Genomic DNA, 25,836 nt, shown 5'->3' on the forward strand with positions numbered 1-25,836 from the left:
AAAAGAGTATTTGGATCACGGAGGAGCTTTCACTAAAATAGTTTACCTAACATCAACTTTTGACATATTTTTATAATTCATACTATTGGCAGACAAAAATACAATTTTCTTTTTGAATGTGATTCCAAACACCATTTTAAATCAAAATTCTCATAACAAAAATTTTCTGAAATGTAGTAGTTCTGTAAAATGTTTTAAATTTTGTTTTAACAACACAATCTTTTTGTATTATTACGACCTTTTCAGAAGCTATTCGCTTTTTTCCATCAACAATAATAAGTTTTTCAATAGGCCCATAATATTTCCTGATACTTTATCTTTTACATCAAAGCAATATTGTAAACCATTTGAAAGCTATACGAAAACAATCAAAATACTATTCAACCATGCATAAGGTCTGAAGATTAAACTAAATAGTCGGATCATATTTTGGTTGTTTTCGTGTAGCTTTCAAATGAGTTACAATATCGCTTACAATATGTCAAGGGACAAGTTACAGGAAATATTATGAGCCTTTTCAAAAACCTACTGTTGTTGTCGGAGAAACGCAAATAACTTATGAAAAGGTCGTAATGAAATGAAATAATTGTGTGATAAAAACAAAATTTAAAATATCTCGAGAACATTTCAGAAAATTTTTATTATGAGCGTTTTGATATAAAATAGCGCTAAGAATCATTTTCAAAAAGAAAATTGCATTTTTGACTGCAAATAGTATGAATAATGAAAATATGTTGTTGTTAGGAAAACTTTTTTATTGAAAGCTTCTCCATGAGTCAAATACATTGTAAAAAGTTTCCTTTATGTCTTTAAAGCGATAAATATTAGATTTTTGGCATTTCATGATGGGGTAACGCGAATAACTTTTAAAAAGGGCATAATCACATGAATTAACTGTTTTTGTTGGAACAAAATTCCAAATATCTCAAAAACTATCGCATTTTGGAAGATTTTAGTTAAATGCATTTTGATTTAAAACGATACTTAAAATTATATTCTGTAATAAAATTACAGTTTTGTATGTCAATTAGTATGAAATTTAAAAACATGTATAAAATTATTGGTAAAAAAACTTTTCTTTACCGATAAGTTTTTTTTTTCATAAAACGTTTATTTGAGACGGCATTTGCAAAAGCTTTTTTACGCCGGGGTTTTCTTTATATGTTGTTAGATTTTAAGACTATCACGTTATAATAAAAATTCACTTTCTAATGCTAACACTGAGGATAATCATCATTTTGAATATTTTTATTTATATTCTATTTTCTTAAATTTCATTGTTTTGCCTGTTGATAGTTTTTCTGTAATCTTTGTTTATCTTTGTTTATTTTACCGATATGTTCTCCATTATACAATTACATTCAAAATGTTTCTTTTCTCTAGGTTTTTGTTGACAAAATAAAAAAAAAATGATACAATGTTTTTTTGCAATTTAAATTTTTTTACACAAATTTTTGTTTTTGTGAAAAATGACACAGCATTTTTTTCAGTGCATATTTTTTTCGTACAGAAATGTTCGCTCCCTGTAACTCGTTCTCACAAAATTTTGCTATATAAAATACAGTAATTGAATAAATTGTTTTTTGAAATTTTTGCACGTAGAACGGTCTACGCCCTTTTAAAAAATTGCTCATGATTCAAAATAATCTTACTGATTGTGAAAAATGTTTAGTCTTCCATGCCGGTGAAACGTGTGAAGTTTCATAGGAATCTAAGATGGTCGGTCGAAAAAGTTGCAATTTTCTCTGTATTTCAGCACAAAACATAGGGTGCCCAGTAGACTGCCTAGAAAAAAAAGAATGAATTTTTGAAAACTCAATCGGCCCCTGAGTCGATTCCTAGTTCCACCAGGGTAACTTGCTCTAAATTTGAAGCAAAATCGGACAAGTCTAGCTACTGGACCAACGTACCTGAAATTTGCATGGGATTTTTCGACAATTTACATGGAGAAAATCCACTAGCGTGCATTTTTGTCGCTAAGTGGTACTGTATGCATCGTATTATCACTGAAAGTGAAAATAAGAAAGATAATTCAATTGTCTACAACTTTGTCGAAGACTGCTAGTCAATCAAGCTTTATTAAAAGATGTTAATCCGGCTTTGATAAACGCTTAACGAAGTGATGTCTGAGTCAGTTTTGCATGGGGACTAGGGCTTAGCAGTGCATGGTTATGTATCAGTACTAGATTCCCAATGGTTAGATTTAGCTGAATAGTATGTTCAGAAGAATTGTAGCACATGATACGAGCTATGTTATGGTTAGAAAATTTTAGTTCCACTTGTGACCAACACTATCTTTGCAAAGAAAAGTGATAGAATATCGGAATGTTCGGAAGAATTACTGAAAAATGCCTGTTGTACAACTTTGTAGAAGACATCTAATTTATATCTCTATCCTTTGAAAAGTTGGTGTTGGCGCCTTCTATGCGATAACATGTGGAACTAAAATGTTCCAACCAAAACGAGTCTCGAATTATTTATTAAAATTCTTCTGAACATGCTATTGAGCTAAACCTAACCGTTATTTCACAAAAATGTTTAGTTCGTGGAAATCGAGTACTGACTACCATGCACTGCTAGACTACATGCAAAACTGACACAGACATCACTTAGTTAAAAGTTTTATTACTTTTTTCAACATAGCCGAATTGACTGGCAGTTTTCTAAAAAGTTGTAGACAATTAATTTCTTTCTTATTTTCACTTACAGTGATAATACGATGCATACAGTGCCACCTAGCGTCGAAAATGCGAGCTAGTGGGGTTTTTCCGTGTAAATTGTCGAAAAATCCCATACAAACTTCAGGCACGCTGGTCCGGTAGCTAGACTTGTCCGATTTGGTTCAAATTTGGAGCAAGTACTCCTATTGGGACTAGTAATCGACTGAGGGCCGGACCGATAGGGGTCATTTTTTCTTGTCACTCTAGTGCCCATCCAGGTCGACGGGGCTACCCACTTAGGACCAGTATTTTGAAAAAAAAAAAAAAAGCGAAATGCACCTTTTCACTCCGCACTGCATTGCGGCAGCAATCATCTTTCTAAATGCCATAAAAAAGTTAAATGATGACTGCTATACAGAGCTGAACACTTTCCAATCGAATACAATTTTAGTTTCTAGTTAAATGGAATCGTCTACCGCAGGGCAGTCAACTGGGACCGTATGTCTACATCCTTTCTCTCAATGGCCTTTGTGGTGTATTTGGGATTAGTTCGCAATAAAAGTTCTAAGATTACTGTCTTGTCTACGCATAGTTACCAAGAGATATTGATTTGGAAGGTAACCGTAGCAATATGTGGTGAAAAAAGTTCTGAGTTTCACAAATTATGAATGAATCAGGGATTCTAAGAGTCGTTTTTTTCTATGCAACATGATTTTCCATCTACTCAATAAAGTATTGTCAATAATCAAACGATCCTTTCCTATTTTTAATAAACCCGCCGCAGCATTTCATATTTCAAAGCAGAAAAAATCCCATTTATTCCCAGAGGTAGCAAAAGTTGCCTAAATATTAACAAAATCGGTGATGATAAGTAACTAGTATGTTTGGATCTGTGCTCCTGTATATCTCCTTAAGCGGCGTCTTGGTATGTTTGTGATCGTTTTGGGGGTTCATGCTGCTAAATAGCCGTTTTTTAAAACGACTCCAACCGGATCAAAATATTGATGGAGAAAATAAAATCTCTGGCAATTTGATATGAACTTAATTTCATACCCAGAAATGGACAAATTTCTCAACGTTGACAATTTTCCATAAAACAAACCCGAGAAACTATATTCAAGCGACATACCACAAACTAATGCTCACTTCATCAAATGAGAACCATAAACGACAGATCATGCGTGAAGTTTAACCAGTTTTTTTCCTAATTTGGCATATGTTTTGATATTAGCCGCTAATTTATTTACGGTTCAATCAATAGCCGCCGAGTCGCAGCTGTCGCAGAAAGATTGCACAACACAATTAATTGAAGAAAAATATCGCAGAGCTTGGAAAAACGGGTTTGCTCGCAATACCAATCATTCTACGTTCCAACCAATCAGTACGTGGGTGCTATGGGAAAATGGAGTCTATTCGAAGTGAGTGCTCTCATTTTGCAAACACCACCATAAACTTAATTATTAATTTCCAACGATCTGCGTTTTTTAAACATAAGTCACATGTAACAAACTGTTCGACCAACTTTGAAGCACGGTATAAGACACTGTCCCAATGTTCCACGTAGACATAAATCTTTCGTAATTGAAAGTGAGCTTTATTTCTTTTTGCATAGCCCCTGTGATGATTTATCTTGGTTCATTTATTTTTTTAACATCGGTTGACGATACATGGACTGCTAACCGGTAGGGTGGTGGACTTTCAAGTTGCCTGATTTTTTAAACCGTTATAAAGATAGCATTTACCCGGTCACCCTAAACCGTGTATGTGTGTCTCGAACCAGAAATGCGAGGGAGTAAGTAGAAAGGAACATACTTCGCTTTCATTGCTGTCGGAACTCTGAACAATCAGCACAAGCTTCGGAAAGATGTTCTCGACGAGCGTGGGCCGAAACGAGTTTCGTGCCGTTCTGGACGGAGCATTTTGCCGGAGTGGGTTCCCCTTTGAACGCATCTGCTATTTGTTGCAGCTTTCAGCAATCGTAAATCACCATCATCTAACCATTCAGCCCGGTTATTATTGTGACTGCAAATGAGTTCCAATCTATCTTGATCCACACAAAAAATAACACAAACCCATCAAAAACAGTAACAACTATGTCAAACCATCGGACGCGACCTGAAAAATGACATTCGTTCATAATGATGATGTTCGGTTTAGAAAACCGAGAGCGCACCATCAATTTGCTTCTAACGGTTTTCCGACGCTGCTGCTGCTGTCATTGGGTCACCCCGAATGGGTTGAATGGAAAATGATTGGAAAGGGGGAAACACACACACGCACGCAGGAAACGACGCTCATTTGTTACTGGATACACCACGCATGGTCCGGTGGGAATGGAAACTTGGAGGAAGAAGTAAAACAACAAACGACCATCGTCAATCTGATCATAGTTCACCATCGATCAGTGCGAGCATTTCAACAAGCGCGGCTGGCCTCAATCTGTTACCACGCATGTAACATCAAAACTTCCAATGACAGTTTGATATACTAGTTTTTCCGAAACGACAAACGAAGCAAGTCGTTTGTTGAGTGCGCGCGAAAAAAAAAAATGCCCATTCCAATTCATCCATACTGCTGTAAAGCTCAGCTCGACTGCGCAATCGAGTTACGCAATGGCGATTCCAGAAGACCCGGAATGCGCTATTTGTACGACTGTTACGTATGTATGGTAAGCATGAAGGGCTTTACCAACCAGGCCACCAGCGTAATCGAATCAAAAATTCCAATTTTCAACGCACCAATTCGTGTTGTTGTTTATGTTTTGTCGTAATGCATCCCAAGCCCTGTTTTTGGGGCCAGAGCCGTGCGTTCAAACATAGCTAACAATCGCGTTTGGAATTGCCTGCCTTTTTGCTTCCAGAGCTCCGTCTGGTCCGTGTGTTTATGACGAATTATAGGTTGTGCGAGCTCGGAGAGCTGCCGTTTGTAAGAAGTTTGATCTTTCACTTGCCTCTATGTACGGGACTAATTCAAACAAATAATAAACATACGGAATTCATCAAGCACATAGACAACATTTATTGTTGGTCTTTTTCCTGAGATTGAATTCGATACCTTCGAAGCGTCAAAGACCTTTCTATAAACCTACTTCTGCTCTGCGGGTTAAAACGTCTGTAATAGAACTCTTAAAATTGGCCGATCATCTGTATAATCGCCTTCATGTTGCGTATCAGTGAATCGACGAGTAAATATCTGTCATTTTTACAAGATTCGATTGTATATTTCCGCAGTGAATGAGCAAGAAAAAATTGGTAATAGAAGAATAATGGAATTCCAGGAAGTTCAGAAACCATCAATCTAGAAACCGAGGAGTCCATAGAACCAAAACAAAAACATTGCTGGTAAAGGAGAATCTAGGTCTGCATCTCTGAATCCAGGAGTTTAGAAATTAAGAAATCAATAGAAGCAGGATACAGAAAACAACTTTAGAAGTTGTACTACAAACCGTTCAGAAATATTGGAATTAAATAAAATCTAAAAAATAAGTAATCCCGAAACCTCAAATTTCTGGATAACAGTAACCCGTAAATCTAGAATCTATTTCCTCTTTTCAACCACCAAAAGACAACGGTCACAATACTCAGTGTGTTTTTTGGTTCTGCTGAGCCAGCGCACGAAGCGAACGACAAAAATAGTTGCTTTTATATTGCACCTTGACTGACGAACAAAAATAGAAACTGTTATTTCAATTCTTGTCGTGGTGATTTGGCGAGATGAGTGAATCGCAGAATCAAGAAGTGGCGCTCCGGCCAAATACGGCTTTTTGGCAGCGGACTTCCGGACTTTTGGCAGCGGAGACCGAGCATTCGTGATGTGGAAAGTTTGCTGAAGGTGAGAATAAAGCAGAAGGCAGTAATAGAGCTTAAGTGGAGGTTCCATCCCGGGAATTTATTTCCCGGGATTTTCGATTAGCGTTTCGTTATTCCCGGGACTCGGGAATCCCGAGAAAAAAGATTTTTAAATTTATTCTAAAACCTTCTGCAAAAAAATCTACAGGCATTACTTCGACCGGCAAACACTTGGCGTGGGTTGTAATTGTAAATTATAATTTTTAAACTGCAGATCTGCAGATCAATGGGCTATAACTTTGAACTCGGTAATATGCAGACATGTTACGCCCGGGGCTAGTTGGCGGTTGGTGTAAGTTGGCTGAATCCTCTTTTCTCCGTTTCTATTCAACATTTAGCGCTGCCTTTCGTTGTGGACCTCAAGTAATGTGAAACACATTGTCCAATGTGTTTTTGCTGCAAAACATTTTATTTTGGAGAAGTTGTGGGTGATATTGTGTTTTCCGGCAAGCTAAGTAACTTTTCTTAATTTTAAACATTTTGTGTCATTTAAGGTGATTTTTAAGAGCTTTCAGGGGACATTTACTTCGACCAATCACCCGAAGAATTTCGAAAATTTATTTTTGAATATGGAGTAGGCTTCGAAGTCAAAATACCGGGGTCTTGAAGTTGAAATATAATTTCAAATAATATACAGTTTTGTTGAAAAAACAATCAGCACTTTTCGTAAGGACCTCTGAAGTAATTGAATTTTTAATTTGATTGCTTATTTTCTGGCATTCCGCCATCTTACCCCATATATACCGCCAACTCACCCCGTGGCTGGGGTAAGTTGATGGCTTTTTACCGTCACATATTTTTTCTCTAAAAATGGAGACAATGCATCAAACATTTTAATAAAATTGCATGCATCGTGTTCTATTCTATCTAAATAAAAGCGATAAAAAATGAGAACTGAAAATAACGCCAACTAGCCCTGCACAGTGTCGGAAACGCCAAAAACGTGAACTTAATTCACTAGAGGCCAAACCATCGAATATATTCACAGGGTGTCTTTGGCGGAATTGTTCGTATAAATGTTCCCCACAATTTTTTTTGCTGATTTTTGTATGGAAAAAGTAAAAAAAAACATGATAAAGTAAGCTTACCCTATTCATAGGGTTCTAGAGTGCCACGCACCAAACCTTCTTAACTTTATTGTGCATAGTTAAGACAGTTGAAAAAGTGCCTGTTTGTGCATTTTGGTTTGCACCTGTCTTTCTTATACGTAGTTGAAGTTGGTGTAAAAAAATGTAAAAATCCTCAATAACTTTGAAACGAATGAGTATTTTTGCATACAGTTTTCGACAAAATTATGTAGCTACACATTTGTCTTGAACATAGTTTGCACGAAAAGTCACAATGAAAAAAGTTATTTTAAAAAAACTAAATTTAAGGGGCCATAGAAAACGCCTTATAAATCGATAACCTTTAATCCTACAAGCTCAAGTTCTTCAACAATTTTTTTCACTATGAGCATTTCTAAAACTTTGCCGAAGACACCAACTTTCTACCTCGTCAGTATAAAAAGTTTATTATTTTAGTTTGATCATAGTAAGCCATGCCTAATTTCAATTGTTATCAGATTGTGGGGAACATTCATACGAACAATTCCTCCAAAGACACCCTGTGAATATATTCGATGGTTTGGCCTCTAGTGAAATAAGTTTACGTTTATGGCGTTTCCGACAGCTGTGACCTGGTCTTCCGGTCTTACCTACTATTTTCTGGTACCATACCAAAACTTGGTGTGTGGAAAGCTGTGACCATAGTTTTGTTTTCGGGGCCTAACTGCCATCAGCATTGGTTGATTTTCAATAGTTGAACTGGTATTTAGAAAGGACACCCTAATACATCCACAGGCTTAAGGGGAGCGTCTGCTGTAAAGAGCTCAAACCGAAAGTTATTTTGTTTCACGATTTTGAAGGCAAGACAACAATGACTTTTTTGTGTAATATAAAAATCTACGCACAAAAAAAAATATTTTCAGTCACATAGAGTCACAAATACGAGCGTTCCAAGTGTAGACGTCCAACCATTTCCACGTGGAGGAGCGCCGCGGCGAACACGATAACTATTGATAAAATTGTCTGGCACATGAAATTCAACAAGATTTGTAAAGCTTAGACTTGTAGTTACTCGATGAACCAAAAAAAAATGGAAAAACGCTTTTAATCCACCTAACAGTGTGATGAGACATTTCTTATAACTCTTATCACTCTCTTCGGATATTATATCGTTTGAGAACATTTAGAACTTGATGCTTCGCGATGTTTTTGATAACACATACTACATGGGATTGTGGCAGGACACAGAGAATCGCTCAAATCAGCATAGGACAACATCAGTGCTAGAAATCTCAAACCAAATCAATGGGAAAGCGAAAAAGTGGCCCATAAAATAGACATACAAACGAATTATTGCTAATGCTCTGTTAATAAAATATCTAAATTCCTCAATCAATGCATTGTGGTGGGAAAACTGAATTTTCCTAAAGGGGTTATGTATATTGTACTGAGCCAAAAAATCGATTTTTTTTTTTTGAATCGGAATGAAGTTTATACTTTACTCAAATTTTCAACGCGACTGAGAACGAAGAAATCAACGCTTTTTCTGGAAAAAAAGCGATACTAGCAGTGACACCATTCAAAGAAAATCAACAGTGAATATTTCCAGACTTGGTTTTATTTCCTATTTAAGAAATATTGTGTTTTTTACATCCTAGATTGCATGATTCAGTGATCGAAACCCAAAACTTCATGAAGTATTTGAAATTATTAAATTAAAATTTGTGTTTGCTATTGAAATTGACAAAATGATAGTATCGCCCCTTTGACGATTGTTTACTTTTTCGGTCCCACCTATCAGCATTGAAGTATCACCCTTACATTTTGTTTACAATACCAATTTTACAATTGGTGGGGGTTTGGTGAAAATCGATCTTACTGTCCAAACGGCATAATTCCGAAATCGTAATTTTTGAAGTTTTAAAATTATGCAGAATTAATTTTTCAAAAAATAGTAACAGAGTTCGTGTTTTTAGCGAATTTGTTGAGACTTTATTGTAGTCATGAATATTAACCTGAGAAAATTCACCATAAATACTTCTTGGACGATATACCGTCAAAATTATTTTATCAAATGATGCGCTGTTTAATGTTTGTAAAATTCATCGAAGATACTAACCCTCCGAAATTGGCGGTTTCAAAATGATGTTATCTTGACCTTAAATTACTGTTTTTGAACATTTGACCTATACATATAATTGGTCATACAACAAAAATCAAATTCTCATCAAAATCGATCAGAACCTGCTAGAGTCGAATGGAAATCGTAATTTTTCATAAATTTCTCTCTTCATTCGGAAAGTGTTATCCTCGTTATTAATCATGTTACGTTTTCGTCTCAACTCGACGCATTCCCAAAATGAAAACCTAGTGGTGCAATTGTGCTTTTCTCATTTGTCCAGACTACGATTCCATGGCTGGTTATGTTCAATACAATGGTGGAATTAAATATTACATGTTCAGTTCGATTTGCACATACGTACAATGGATCGACAGCCACGATCTTGAGATACTGACCGCCGCTGGTTTCAAGCGATGTTTCAGTATCACATAGTAAGATCCGGGAGGTTCGGGTCCTGCCGAAAATTTTCAACTTGTTAAGAAATTTTAAACTAGTTTTAATTTTAAAACAGCAACCCCTCACTGCATACTCCCTCCGGGCCGGTATGATTGACGATTTTTAGAGTGATTGCATAACCTTTCTATATGAGAAAGGCAAAAATGTCCCAAAAAAATCAATTTTTGTCAAACATTATTTTTTTCGAGTTTACATCAAATCTCGATGTTTCATGCATTATAAAGTCATTTGGCATCAAATATACAAATTTGATTTTGAAAATTTTTCATTTCAGTTTATATGGGAATTTGCTGTGTGATTGCACTCTTCAACTCGTAACTCCGGAACCGGAAGTCCAATCAATAAAAAAAATCAATTGCAGCCGATGGGAAGGTTGTACCTTTCATTTGAGACTAACTTTGTGCAAATCGATCCAGCCGTCTCTGATTAACAGAGGTCACATTTTTTTCCACATACACACATACACACACATACATACATACACACACAGACATTTTCCGATCTCGACGAACTGAGTCTATTGGCATATGACACTCGGCCCTCCCGGTCGGGATTAGATTGACGAATTTTAGAGTGAATGAGAAAGGCAAAAACATTTTTAGCAAATATTGAAAGTTATGCATTTTTTTTGGCGAGCTGTTCTATGTTTCATAGACATTAAATCAATTTTAAATTCGCTTCCTATTAAATAAAGACCCTTATTACAGTACATCTCTACAAAAACGAGCTCAATTTGAAAAGAAATCTGAGGATTATGATTGATTACAGAACTCTGGAATTTTCTATTGGAATGTTTTCAGGCAGGATTTTGATATTGATGCAATTAGACAACTGTGAAATCAAGACCAATAGATCAGTTACATATCAGGACCCCATTCCGACAATTTATCAAAAGTCCTCATGATGTTTACAACAACAGGATATCAATGTACGGATCAGATAATTGTTATTGTAATATTGAATTGAATCAGTCTGCATCAATAAATTTTCAACTTCAATCCATTTTTTTTTGGGTGTGGTGGGGGGGGGGGCGTTGTATGGTGTTAAACCCCAAAACCTTCTCTTGGCAACGCCATTGCTTGGAGTTATTTATTTCGCTTTTCATTTTCCGATGTGTTTAAGATCGATCCGATGGTCATGAGTTAGAAAAATTGCAGTCAGAAGGTTCGCACAAATTAACATTTTTGCACTGATAAGTTATCAAGTTCCTTCCAGATAACTTGGAAGTGTTCGGTGATTATTTCTAGCGGTTGTAGATAGTAAAATGAAATACAAAATTCGTTTTATCGAAATAATGTTTAGCTTATTTCAATGGATTATTACTATATTGAACAATAAATAGGCGAGAAAGAGTAATCAACAAACAACAAGCCATAACTTTTAAAGTATTCAAAATAGATATTTAAAGTCTTTAGTAAAGTTATTCGCAAAAGTAAGAGCTACAAATTTGCTGAAGACATCATTTCGATATAATCACTTCCAAGAAAATTTGTGAAAATATCTCACTCATAGGGAGATTAATCAGCAAAAGCACAATACCAAAAGAAAGGGCATAATGCCTCCATTAAATTCTCCGAAGATACTATTGACCTAAAATAAGCCGTTTTGGCGTTAATAATAGATTACATGTTTTTGGTCATATTTCTGGCAATGGGAAATGATAAAAATCTTTCGTCCGCATTTAATGTTAAATATCTCTTTTGATAATAGTCCGATTTCAACAATCTATAGCTTGTTCGAAAGGTATTTGTTAAAGCTATCTAAAACATATAAATTGTTAATCTATATTGTCAACTTCGGCAAATAATTACAAGAAACTGCAAAAAACGCCATTTTTACACAACTTTCATATCTTGGAAACTAAACATCAGAATCAAAAACAAATTAATAGCGTTCATACTGTTTTTTAGTTCTTTCATTTAAAATTGGTTTGGATAAGGTCGGTTCAGCCATTGCTGAGAAACACGAATGAGAATTTGTCCGTTACATACACACACACAGACACACACACACAGACATTGTCCCAAATCGTCGAGCTGAGTCGATTGGTATATAAGACTCGGCCCTCCGGGCCTCGGAAGAAATCTTGAAAGTTTGAGCGAATTCTATACATTTCTTTTATAAGAAATGTAAAAATTCGAGTTTCAAAAAATGGCTTAATGAGATTTTGTAGAAGTAGTTTAGAGTGTATTATTTACACTTTCTTTTTGTCGCTGTCAGTTTTTCGAAAATTGTGGCTAATAGATTGAAATCTGCGTGTGTTATAGCAAATACGCGCGAGGAATGCATGGCTGTTTAAAACTAAAGGAGGTTCAGCGTGGCCACCGAGATTGCGGAAGATTAATTTAACATAATCGTTTTCGTCACAATTCTAGCTTGCCTTGTACTATATTGACTATACATATTGCGCTGATATTACATCAAATTGTTATTCCAGCATTTTTAATATAGTCAAGCCTTATACTGGCATTGTAAAAGCACGAAAGCGCAGGCGAAATGTAGCACTATCGCCAGTACTATATAAGTATATAAAGCTGATATAATGCATACAAGCTTTAAGGATCTCTAAAGCATGTGTACATTACATATGTACGTATTTAGTGCTATTAAAGAGCAAATATAAAAGCAATATTAAGCTTAAAAATGCAACGATTATATTTGTTATGCATCTGCTTATGAAAATTATATTCGGCATTTTTAACTTTAGGAATTTTGGATCGCTAGCTTCTTTGGCTCTTGAACTCTTCGACGTCTAAACGTTTCTTACATGGTTGTTCTTTTGGACTCTTTGACTCTAAGTTTTTCGGATTTTTGGACTCGAGGACTAAACTACGAAAACTTGAACTCCTGGACTCTCAGGCTGTTGGGCACATGAACTTTTGAAATCTTTGTTTTTTACTTTTTGAATCTTTGGTTGTTATTTTTTTTTATTCTTCAACTCTTTGGCTCTTGGACTCCTGGACTCTTGATCATTTGATCTCTCGGGCTATTGAATTCGTAGACTCCAGACCTCTTGGATTTTCGAACTTATGCACTCACGGACTGTTAGATTCTTTGATTCTTCAACTCTTGGACTCGAACTTAGGGACTTAGTTTAGTTTGTTTTCGAGCATTCGGCTACTTAATGCCGCATGCGACATTTTTTAAACTTTTGGAATTTTTAAGCCCTAGGCGATTATAGAGCGTAGTGTCGTGTTAAATAAACAATTTTAATTTAAGCTACAAATTGGTCGGCTGTGGGACTGTTTTATTTTTTGAGAAAAGTCGCTACAATTTCAGAAATTATTCGCCACTGATTAGTATCAAGAACCCATTAGTTTTTAAATGAATATAATTATTATTGTTAAAGGTGTTATACACAACTGTACAGTGTTTAAAAAACGAGTTTTTGTCTAAATGTATTTAGTGCAAGAATGTCCACATGTCAAAATTTTCAATTGAGCCTCAACCCCCCCGTAGGTATACACCAAGAGTTTTGGCAACTTTCAACACGTTTTCTTTTAGGCAGGCCCGTCTGAGGGCCACTCGGGGCCCCTGGGCACTATTGAATTGAAAGGGTCCATATAAGGGACAAGGTGTAAACAGATGTTGAGTTACATTCCACGAAAAGGGTAAGCTACTACATCCCAGAGGTGTCCAGTTTCAGTATGTCTTGTTTTAATTGAAAATTTCCAAAATTAATTAAGCTGACCTGAGTGACATTTTTACTATCAATAAATTCACTACTCCACCAAGAGATGGCCAAATCTTGCACCATTTGAAATCAAATCGATGCTGTGTTGATTATAACCGGGCGAGTCCCCTTAACATTAATTCATTTACGATTCTAGTGAGTTTTTTCACAAGAGTGGAAATAACGTATTTTTGTTATATTGTCTCTTTTTGCTCGAATGATTGTTACGATTGTCGGTTTCTTGTTATAGATTTCGATAAACGGTTTTGTGCCCTTGTCTATGTTAAAAATAGTGCACGTTGCATTTTAACAAATTGATTTTCTCATCAGTCAGAAGAAGTGTTAAATGACCTCAATACTTTGAATAGTAACATTGCTTTCAAAGCTCACTACCACATTTACTCGAATCTAAAAATATGAGCGGTATATTTCATTTCAACGCCAGTCGTGTGTGATAGATAAATTAGGAAAAAAGTGGAGTGCTTGTAGCAGATGCTCATATTTTGGCTTTGTTTTTGTCATTTGTCCATCAAATTTCGAGTTAATTAAAACTTCAAATGATTTTATTTAAGCAGTACAAGAATTTCTTACTTGTGTTCGACTTGGAAAAAAGGATGGCTTTATACCTTTTTTGCAGTTTTGCAGATAGTTAAAATTCTCTATCATAAATGTGAGGCTTCCAAAAGGCTGTCCCCGTCAGTAGCCCAGTGTACCCAAGCGTACTGTCTTTATTGAGCAAATTTTGCACAGATGTTTGATTCTGTAGCCAAACAAAAAGAGTTCATCTTCAGCTGGTCGTAGTAATCGTATAATTTTTTTATAGTACAAGCGGCTCGCTTTCTCTGGTAAGAAAAATCTACGTTATGCTACAGCATCCCCTCGATTAATTGCGACGAGAAACTATGAAAATAATTTGGGTAAATTTTTTTTCTATTGTTTTCCACTTATTGCAAAGACACTTCAGATCTATTACATATATTACCAATACAATTGTGATCATTCACGAATAATGCACAATAATGAACAACAAAATTGTTTATGCCTAGCCTCTGAACCATACACTGAAAATTAAGTATCAGATTCAAGATTCGCGGGATCATCCAAGAACACATATGCGAATCGTCACACGGCTATAAAATTGAATTTATATACACGAAGTTACATACAAATTAGCACACGCGGCATACAAACGTCCACGCGATCGAACACGTTAACTTACGAACGGTCGAGCCCTTCGCGATGATACAACACGCACAACTACATCCACCACCATCACTGATTCATCACCATGTGCTGTTAGGCCCCACTCAAAAGTAACTCAGACATAAACTATTGGGTTTTCTCCATTTAAATCATCAAAAAAAAAAATTCCATGCAAACTTCGAACACTTTGGTACCGTAGCTAGACCTGTCTGATTTGGCTCAAATTTGAAGCAGACACTTCTGATGGGACTAGGAATCGACTAAGAGCTGGTCATTTTTTTCTTTCCACTCTTGTGTAACCCCTCAAGCCATTAAGCCAACTGGCCCATTTGGCGTAATGGCCTGTTTGGCCTAGAGACCCATTCGGTCTAACACACAACATTTGACCTAACCGCTTTTTTTTAATGACTCAAAACCTCGAAGTCACCTTAGACGATATGCGCCACCAAAAGTTAACAATTATCCTATTTGAAGTATTTACGAGAAACTTATATATGAAGGGATAATTGAAGAAATCCAATTTCTTGGAATCAACCTACCCAATTTGGATGATAAACCGTAACATAAATTCGAAATAGACATTTTGTTTCTTCTGTGTAGTTACTTTAAATCAATTATTTCGCGATGTTGTAGACTATCCAAATAGTTGATATTTCAAAGTCACTAGGCACAGGAACCACCTTAATTTTAAGAATATCCAAAGTTAAAAGCAAAACGTACTTCCCCGAAGATATTATAGATAAAAAAAAATATTAAATTGGACGTTAACGTTTATTTTTCCAACATATGGATTCGGAACCACAGAAAATTGATATAAAATATAGACGACTGAAAGTTGGCATTTCCACTCCACCTGTCCAAATCGGATTACGTGATGAGATGAGAAATTGATTTGAAATTTTCTTCTAATTGTATTAATTTAATTTCTTCTGCATGTTACCTAGTTTTTTAAAGTTTCCACATTTTAACTAGATTTGCAAACATTGGAACTTCAGAAAACCAAAAACCACTCCATCGTACATAACCATTTGCGCATAGACAACGCAGGTAACACAATTTTCTACATTGAAATATGCATCTTTCCGGATAGCAAATATTTGTATTGTGTTTTCGACCACCACAGCAGTGGTTGATTCCCGTCAAAGACCCCATCGCTGTCCCAAGCTGGGCAATCAATTTTCCACACACGCGGAAGAGAGCGCGACCGACCGTAAATTGCATTCGCTCTGCAGACGTGCCACAATGGTGTGCATATTATTCCAGACACAACAACTGCCCGCAATAATCGTAAATTGGAGGACTAAATTATACCCCGCACATTCCGTGTTTTGGCCTGTCGACTTTCCAACGGTCCGGGAGCCACAACAGTAAGCCAGTAAACCACAACACACACACACAGAAGCTCAGAGAGAACAACGAAATAATAACAAATCCTGTACGTATATAATTAATGCCGGGAGTTTGCGGGTTTGTTTTTCCTGTGTTTCTCCTAACTTCCTACACTTCTATAGTGCCGGCATAGAACCACGTTTTTTGACTTCCGAAAGTCACGACTCGGTTCTGAATAATCAACGACGATTGAGTATCGAATGCACTAACGGCAAACGGCTTAACGAAGAAAGGCTACTCATTTTCACCGCCACCGGCATTCCGTTCCGGCGGAAGAGATGCGTGAGAAGTGATATGTTAAATGCATCATCATCACCGTCATCATCGTTCCCTTCTTCACATTTACATACCCCGAAAGACCGTATTTTTATCCATTATCGAACTGATCCCCGCTTTGGGGTGATTGAAGCATTTTTTTTATTTTGGGAAACCCAGTGCCGAAGTCTGGGAACACGATACGGAAAAGTGCATTATGACCAAACAAATATTTATTTACTTTTCTTTTTTTTCGTTTCGGGAGCTATTTTCGAAGTTGAGAGGCGCGCAGCTGCTTCGAAGAGCAAACACTTTCCGAGTCACACAATCCGGGTCGATCGGTCGGTCGTTCAGTCGTCGAAGTTCTTAGCGAAGATGACAAACAACACACACTTGAACTGGTGGCGGTGAGTGTGAAAAGTGCATCGCCCATATTTGACCGCCTCTCGAAGGAACTCGTGTTCTCGGTCATGGCTCTTTTTTTAGTTTGGTTTGTTTTGTTTCGAGGAGAATTGATTCCACAAGCACTGTCTAATGGGAAGGCCCGGTCGCGCTTGGAAGAAATCAATTAGCGGGTCTTTCGTTGGAGGTCTGTACAATAGTGAATGAGCTTCCCGCGGCTCACGGTCGGTGGCGTGGCAAGGTTTTCTATTAGTTATCTTATTTTTTAAATTCATGCAGCTGCACCTCCATCAAAACGGATGGACATTATTCTGATGGATACGTGAGAAAAAAGCGAATATTTTTCCAGCTTGGGTCGTAACGGTTGCCACTTTTACAACTTGTTACGACCTGCCGGTGTTGCTGCTGCTGCCTATGCACGACGACTTTTGACAAGTGGAATAATGGCAGGTCGTGATCTTGTTGCTGCAGTTCACGTCGTGAGAGCTCGATTTGCGCGATGCGCAGTCCCGCGACACCAGAAACAAACACGGTGGGGCGGTGCAGAGGAAAGAAAATTGCAAATTGAAAAACAGGAAGCCTGTGCGCGGCGGTCATGAGCTGGTAAATTGACTCAAGTCAAAAATTTGCAGGGAAGTGATGTTCCCTGACCGAACGCTCGTGACAGTTTAATTATTTTGAACTTTGCTGCTGCTGTGTTTGGTGTACAACCAAACTGATCCCTTTTCGATATTCGAGGATTTGATCCACGTAAAAAAAACCGGCACGCAACTCTCAGTCAAACGAAACCGCTTCCCATCAGCAGAAAAGCTAATTATCGCAAAGCAAACCAGTTGTGTGACCAACCCACTTTTCATTGGACCCTAACGGGGACGGACGGACGGGTGGAAAAATTGTTTCTCATAAGCGGATTAGCGGCTCTCGAACGTGTACCGCGCCAAGTAGCATGATTACCGCCGAGCCCTCTCGAAGCAATAATAAATATTTGCAACATTTTTCCCTCCTTTGGCTATCGCAGGTCTGGCCCCCTTTTTTGTGCAGTGTGATGGCCATATGTTTGCCCGTCCAGCTCGGGACGATTAGACGAATATTTCATCTGACACGAAGTGGTTTCTGCTGCAAGCAGGGTTGCACTGAACAAATCACCGCGATGGGAAGGGGAGGGGGAGTGCAAAGTGCGTAGAAGCATTGCGCTATGCGAAAATATGTTGCCGCCGCCGCCGATAGCAGTTTGATTTCACTTATTATTCTTCAAGGGGATAGGAAGGAAAAACATTGCAGCACGTCGTCGATTCGATGCAGCCGCACCGCCGTGTGTGTGCTGGACTAGTTTCGTTACCTTTGGTAAAATTCCGTTTTACTCTCGTACAAGTTGCAGCCAGGCAATGCGAACTGGACGTTTCCCTCTTGGTCGGTGAGAGGGTCTGGTGGATGGGGCGGCTTATGTTCGAACGAAGAGGCTTTATGCCAGTGGAAAGTGCATTTCCCGGCTCCACGATGGCGAAATAATTAAAATTCATTTGCCGGTTCTTGGAGGCTTAGTTGTTTTTAGGTCCCACGGAAAGTTACCCACAATACAAGTGGAATTTGTGAAGTAATAGCATTTCCTAGCAGTGTCAGGTGTGGTATTGACTATCGATGCAGGGGAACGATCTCTGTTTATGGTAGCGAATAGATATGTTGAAAGTGGTTCTCTCTTAATTCTCCTAATTAGCTACCGAAACTTGTGGGGTTTTTGAGGGATTTTGAAAACTTCGTGAAATCCACGTGAAATGCCTCGTGCACGCAGTGGCAAATGGAAGCTGTTGGCAGGCTCCGAACCAACTATGGAAAATACCGATAAAATACTCATCTTATTGTCAAAAGTTACAAGATATTGACATTTAATCAATTTAAGTATAACAGACTATAAAACCAATTGCTGGAAGGATAGTTTACACCCGGAAGATAGGTGGTTCTAAAACGCCGAAATTAATATATGGGACTAAACCGAAAGTTCGAAAACAAAAGTTAATGGTAATTTTTCGTGGCGCAGTAAAAAATTATCCTAAATTCTATAAAATTGCATTTGAAATACCAATTCTGAAGCATTTTATTACAAGATGGTGGCTGCGTAAATTGTTTAAGGTTGTGCTTTTTCCGAAGATATCTTAGTAATTTAATTCGATAGAACAAAGGCAAACGAGTAACGCATGTAGGGCCTGGCGGCTTTCAGCTATGCAGAAGATCTGAAGAAGGTGAATCTACAAACCAGCATCAGAAGCATCTTAAGCAATGACCCAGAGAGTACATTTATTCTCAAACAAATGTAAACGAGAGATATAATGAAATTATGAAAATGGTTGGAGGAAGCAAACTAGCCTACCGACTGAAAACCAAAGGCAAACAGAAAAAAAATATTTCTTGGTTTCGATTAGATTCTGAAAAATATTAATTTTACACTTCATTGAAAACTACTTATTCCCTAAAATATATGGTTAACTCGACTTTACACCTCATTAGGTCCACTGGTTTTATTGGGCTTACTAACCGTTTCGGCCTATTGGCCCATTCGACTTAATCTGTTTTGTTTATATGTTCATTTCTGTTTGAAATTAATATAATAATAGAGCGAGGCTTATCGACGGGTTGGTGGCATTTCAATCCACTGCTAAGTCTCTATCATTTTGAAATTGTTCATTGGAATATCGATAGAGCTAACACCTACTACGTCTCGAGACTAAGTTGTATCAATGATACATATGTCCATATGTAAAAAACTTTTTTCATAATACCACTGCTGTCCATTGGGATTTAGATGGTTAGCACACATTATATTCATTTATTTTTCGTCAAGCACTGCCAGTACCCGATCAGAATGAAATAACAAGATTATAACAGAACACAATTTTTGTAACATATTGTGTTATAAATTAGGTCTCGTTAGTAGTTAAAATAACAGAAATGTATAACAAGTACCAATGCGAGATATAGTTGTGAAATATTTCTGTTATGTGTTTCTGATCAGGATACCAACTCCAAAGAGGCGACTCCACCATGTGGATCCTAGATATCATCCTATTAGCACATGAACCGGGACCAATGCACAGTGGGACGAACCCGGACTTAAGTCCGAATATGAACGTTACACTAGACGTTCGCCAATATTTTTCTTGTGTTGGTTTATGTACCAGAGATATCTTCGCATGATTTTAGGTTACTGAGACAAAACAAATTTTACAGCTTTTAGAAGGGCATAACTCTACTGTTTTTCGCATAATTTGATAACAGGAGCGGTTCAATGTTACGGGGTATGACTTGTACTGAAACTTTGCGGAAGAAACCAAATCGATAAGAGAAATGTTTTTAACGCGGTTTTTTTTGACTTTTGCGCGGATTTTTTAATTAATGCGGCTTCTTTACGCGGATTTTTGAATTACCGCGGTTTTTACGCGGATTTTCGAATTAACTCGATTTATAAAAACTCAGAAGAAAAGAAAATCAGAAAATTTCAAAAATTTCGTTCATTTTAAATTAATAAATAAAAAAAGTGAAAATAAAATATAAACAAAATTAAAGATCATAGAATTGAAAAATTAAATCAACATGTTGAAAATAAAATAACAAATATATATATATATATATATATATATATATATATATATATATATATATATATATATATATATATATATATATATATATATATATATATATATATATATATATATATATATATATATATATATATATATATATATATATATATATATATATATATATATATATATATATATATATATATATATATATATATATATATATATATATATATATATATATATATATATATGCGTGTGGTCACAAGAACACATGCGAATATGCGAAAGGCAGGCGGTTAGAAAATAGAATTTATACACGCGAAGTTACATACACGTTAGCACACGCGATCGAACACGTTGACCTACAAACGCTCGAGCCAAGCGCGACGATACTCGCGATCGCAAAGTCCCAACACCCGCACATATCTGTACCGTACAATGAATATAACATTCAAAATCACGGCCCACTGCAATAGGCCTTAAGCAGTGTTTCAGTGGGTAACATTTCCCGTCTAATCTGCAATTTTAATGAGTGGTTCTGACAAAGAGTCCTTCCGAGAACTCTACAACTTCCCTACCCAGTAGGACAACTCTCGAAAAAAATTCATTTTTCATTTGCTCAGTTTTTGAATTTATGTTTGTAATATTTTAATTGTCAAATTCATATATTTTTAATTTTTTCGATTTTCCAATATCAAGGTTTTTATTATTTTAGTATTTTGTCAATATTTTTATCAATTTCTTGTTTTTCGATTTTTAATTCTTTTAACTTTTCAATTCCCTATTATTTTAACATTTTAATATTATAAGTTTTCAATGCTAATTTTTAAATGCTTTTCCAAAATTTATTTATTTTAATTTTTTATCTTTTTATTTTCTCAGTTTTTTGGATTTTCAATTTTTTAATTCTTTTTGCTTTTATATTCTTTAATTTTTAATTTCCTTTATTTTTAAAATTCAATAGTTTTTCAATTTTCAATATTTCAATTCCTTAATTTTTAATTCTTTAATTTGTAATTATTAATTATTATTTTTTAATTTAATAAATTTTTATTTTTCAATTTTATTTCAATTCAATTATAAATTTTTTAATTTCCTTATTCCACAATTTTAGATTATTTTATAAATAGATTAAAATAATATATATATATATATATATATATATATATATATATATATATATATATATATATATATATATATATATATATATATATATATATATATATATATATATATATATATATATATATATATATATGTATATATATATATATATATATATATATATATATATATATATATATATATATATATATATATATATATATATATATATATATATATATATATATATATATATATATCTAGAATATTAAAAATGCAAAAATAAGGAATTAAATAAAATTTTGAAATAAAAAAACGAAATCCAAGCATTCAAAATGAACAAAATCAATATATTGAAAAATTAAACATCAAAAAAATTGAAAAATTAAAATATTAATATTATATAGCCTATGAAATTCCTGAGCAGACCACTAATTAAGCGTGATGTCCATCGCATGAATACAATTTGTGTCTTCGGTTGTGGAGCTAGTGCCAATCCGACGCTAGATTAGTCCTGTTATTAAGTTAGTGTCGGATTGCGATTAGACGAAGTCGAAACGCAAATTCCACAGTTAATCAAAAAAAATGATGATTCACGAATTGAAAAATCAAGAAATTAAAAATCAAAAAATTTAAAAATAAAACAATTTAAAGAAATAAACCAATAATAAAATAATAAAATGTTAAAAATTCAGGAACTAAAAAATCGCACAAACAGAAAATATAAAATCAAAAATTAGAGAAATGAAAAATAAAAAACTGAAAGACTTAAAAAACTTAAAAATCGAAAACCAAAAACAAAACGAAAATTACAAAATCAGAAAATTAATAAATCAAACTAAAAATTAAAAAATTGAAGAATTAAAGAACTAAATGATTTTGAAATATAAAAACATTAAAAACTAGAAAATACATAAATAAAAAAAATCAAAAATAAAATAAAATTAAGAAACTGAAATGAAAAAAAGACATTAAATTAAATTAAGCAACTTAAAAAACAAATTAATAAAAAAATTAAAAAAAAGAATTAAAAAATTAAGAAATCAAAAGTTGAAGAATTATAACATTTAAAAATTACAAAATTGAAAATAAACAAATTAAAAATATAGAAAATTAAAAAATTTAAGCTCTAAAAAATTCAATGAATTAGAAAAAATAAAAACTTGGACTATAAATTGTAAAATCAAAACCTAAAACTAAAAAAAATGGATTGAATTATTGATTTAAATTCAGAAATTAACAAATTATGAAGTGAAAGAATAAAAACCAAAGGAATTCAAATATTAAACTAAGGAATTGAAAATTATAAAGTTGAACAATTAAAATAGAAAATTGAGAATTAAAAAAAATTATATTGAATAACTTTAAATTAAGATTTTTAAAAAAATTAAGGATTGAAAAGATAAATCATTAAAAAAAGCAAGAAATTAAGATATTAAAAGAATTAATTCAAAAATTAAAACTTTAAATTTAAAATCAATCGATTTAAAAAAATCATACTTAAATTTTTTTTAAGTAACGAACTAGGCAAAAAACATTATTTGGTTTAAAAAAATATATAAGCTTTGGAAAATTTAAAAAAAATATTGACTAAAAAATTGAAAAATTGGTATTGAAAAATATAATATGTAGTTTAAAAACTAAAAAATTTAAAACTTAGAAAACTAACATAATGATTTTTTTTAAAACGATTCAAAAATTAAATGGAAAATATCAAAAAAATTAAAATTTTAAGAATTGAAAGAAATAGCAACCGAGGCAAAAAATTCACATTGAAAAAAAATCAAAAGACTACAAAAAATTAAAATTAGGGAATTCAAAAATAAACAGCCTTAAAAAATTAAAAACTGAGCAATTTGAAAATTTATGCTATAAATATAAATATATAGAAAATAAAAAAGCGACGCGTTTAAAAAAAATGGGATTAAAACAATAATGAATTAAAAAATTAAAGGATAAAAAAATATTTAAAAATTTATGAATTAAAAATTAGAGAAATGAAAAATTAAAGAATTTGAAAATTAAAACCCTACAGAAATTTAATACAGAAGATTAAAAAAATATTGAATAAAAAGATTAAAAAAATCTAGAATTGTGGAATTAGGATATTAAAAATTTATAATTGAATAGAAATAAAATTGAAAAATAAAAAATAATGAATGAAAAAATGAAAATTAATAATTACAAATTAAAGAATTAAAAATTAAGGAATTAAAATATTGAAAATTGAAAAACTAATGAATTAAAAAATTAAGGATAAGGGAAATTAAAAATTAAAGAATATAAAAGCAAAAAGAATTAAAAAATTGAAAATCCAAAGCACTAAGAAAATGAAAAAGGTAAAAAATTTAAAATAAATAAATGTTGGAAAAGCATTTAAAATTTTGCATTGAAAACGTAAAATATTAAAATGTTAAAATAATAAGGAATTGAAAAGTTAGAAGAATTAAAAATCGAAAAACAAGAAACTGATAAAAATATAAACAAAATACTAAAATAATAAAAACCTTGAAATTGAAAAATCAAAAAAATTAAAAATTTATGAATTTGGTAACTAAAATGTTACAAACATAACAAATTCATGCCTTGTGGAACCGATCAGCTCCACTGCCACTATGTAACCGCCGTCGCCCTTACCACTACGGAAACTGAATCAAGAGTGACTCGAGGTCCAATGACTTTTGAAGGATTCCCCGCGGGTCCGAAGAATACCATACGCCAATCCGACCTTCTAGACTGAGGCGCTAATTTGTTTCACTGATCTCCCGTTTGCCCGAAAGTTGCAAGTTTTGCTCTTCTCTCCCGGTCACCATCTACGCCTTCTCTCCCCTGTCCTTGATACAACTACTTCTATACCGATTTTGGAAATGACCAAGCATAAGTCTCCGATAAAAAATCAAATTTGTATTCCGTATTCCTAGTTTTAAGATAATTGTAATTTCTACTCTTTGTTAAAACTATTGTCCCCCATCTCGTAAATAGAATTGTATCCATAGTTTTAAAACACCTGTGAAATTTTTCATAAATATTTGTTCCCCCTTTTGTGTACCAAACTATATTGTTAGTTTTAAGATAACTGTAAATATTTCCTAAAAAACTATTACTATTGAATTCCTTGTTTTAAAATTTTTCATAAAAAAATCTTTTGCCCCCTTTCTTGTATATAGAATCTTTTTTCTAGTCTTAAGATAGCTGTAAAATTTTTCTCTTTCATAAAAAAAATATTTCAACATTGTAACCTCCTAGTTTTAAGATATTCAAAATGTAAAAACAAAAGAATTTGGCACCGCCAAGCTAACGCATTTGTGCCTATCAAATAAACGAAATGAATAAAAAAAAATAACAAATTCAAAAACTAGGCAAATAAAAAATGATTTTAAGTTGTTGTTGTACTACTGGAGCTATAGAGCTAAGTTCTCGGAAGGACTCTCCGTCAGAACCACTCACTACAATTGCAGACGAGACGGTAAATGTTACCCACTAAAACACTGCTTAAGGCCTATTGCAACGAGCCGTGATTTTGAATGTTATATTCATTGTACGGTACAGATATGTGCGGGTGTTGGGACTTCGCGATCGCGAGTATCGTCGCGCTTGGCTTGAGCGTTTGTAGGTCAACGTGTTCGATCGCGTGTGCTAACGTGTATGTAACTTCGCGTGTATAAATTCTATTTTATAACCGCCTGCCTTTCGCATATTCGCATGTGTTCTTGTGGCCACTCGCATATTTGTGTGTTCTTCATGGACCGTGAATCTAATACTTATTTTTAGTGTATGGTCCAGATGCTGGAAGAGAGTGAATTTTCCCATTTCACTAGAGTTCCCGGTCATATCGCCATGGATTGTGTTATTCTAGTGAATAACCGTACTTTAGTTTATCCAGTCCGATCCTCCCGAATGCATATGATCGAATGCAGGAATTGATCACCGGTAAAAAGTGACCAACGAATCCTAGGAAGGATTACTTACTTTTCTATCATATATGCCAGTTCTGCATCCATTCCTTGATCCAGCAATTACAAACACTCAGACAAACATATACACAGATAGACATACGACTAGCACATAACAAAAAAACTACAACTATTACAACA

General features: G+C 34.3%; 1 protein-coding gene across 4 annotated transcripts in view; it reads left to right on the top strand.

The window, feature by feature from the left end:
* Positions 1-25,836, top strand: part of LOC131682087 (klarsicht protein) — a 721,076-nt gene that overhangs the window by 345,437 nt on the left and 349,803 nt on the right. The window lies entirely within an intron of this gene.

The sequence above is a fragment of the Topomyia yanbarensis genome, chromosome 2 (assembly GCF_030247195.1).
Source record: "Topomyia yanbarensis strain Yona2022 chromosome 2, ASM3024719v1, whole genome shotgun sequence".
NCBI classification, from domain to species: domain Eukaryota; kingdom Metazoa; phylum Arthropoda; class Insecta; order Diptera; family Culicidae; genus Topomyia; species Topomyia yanbarensis.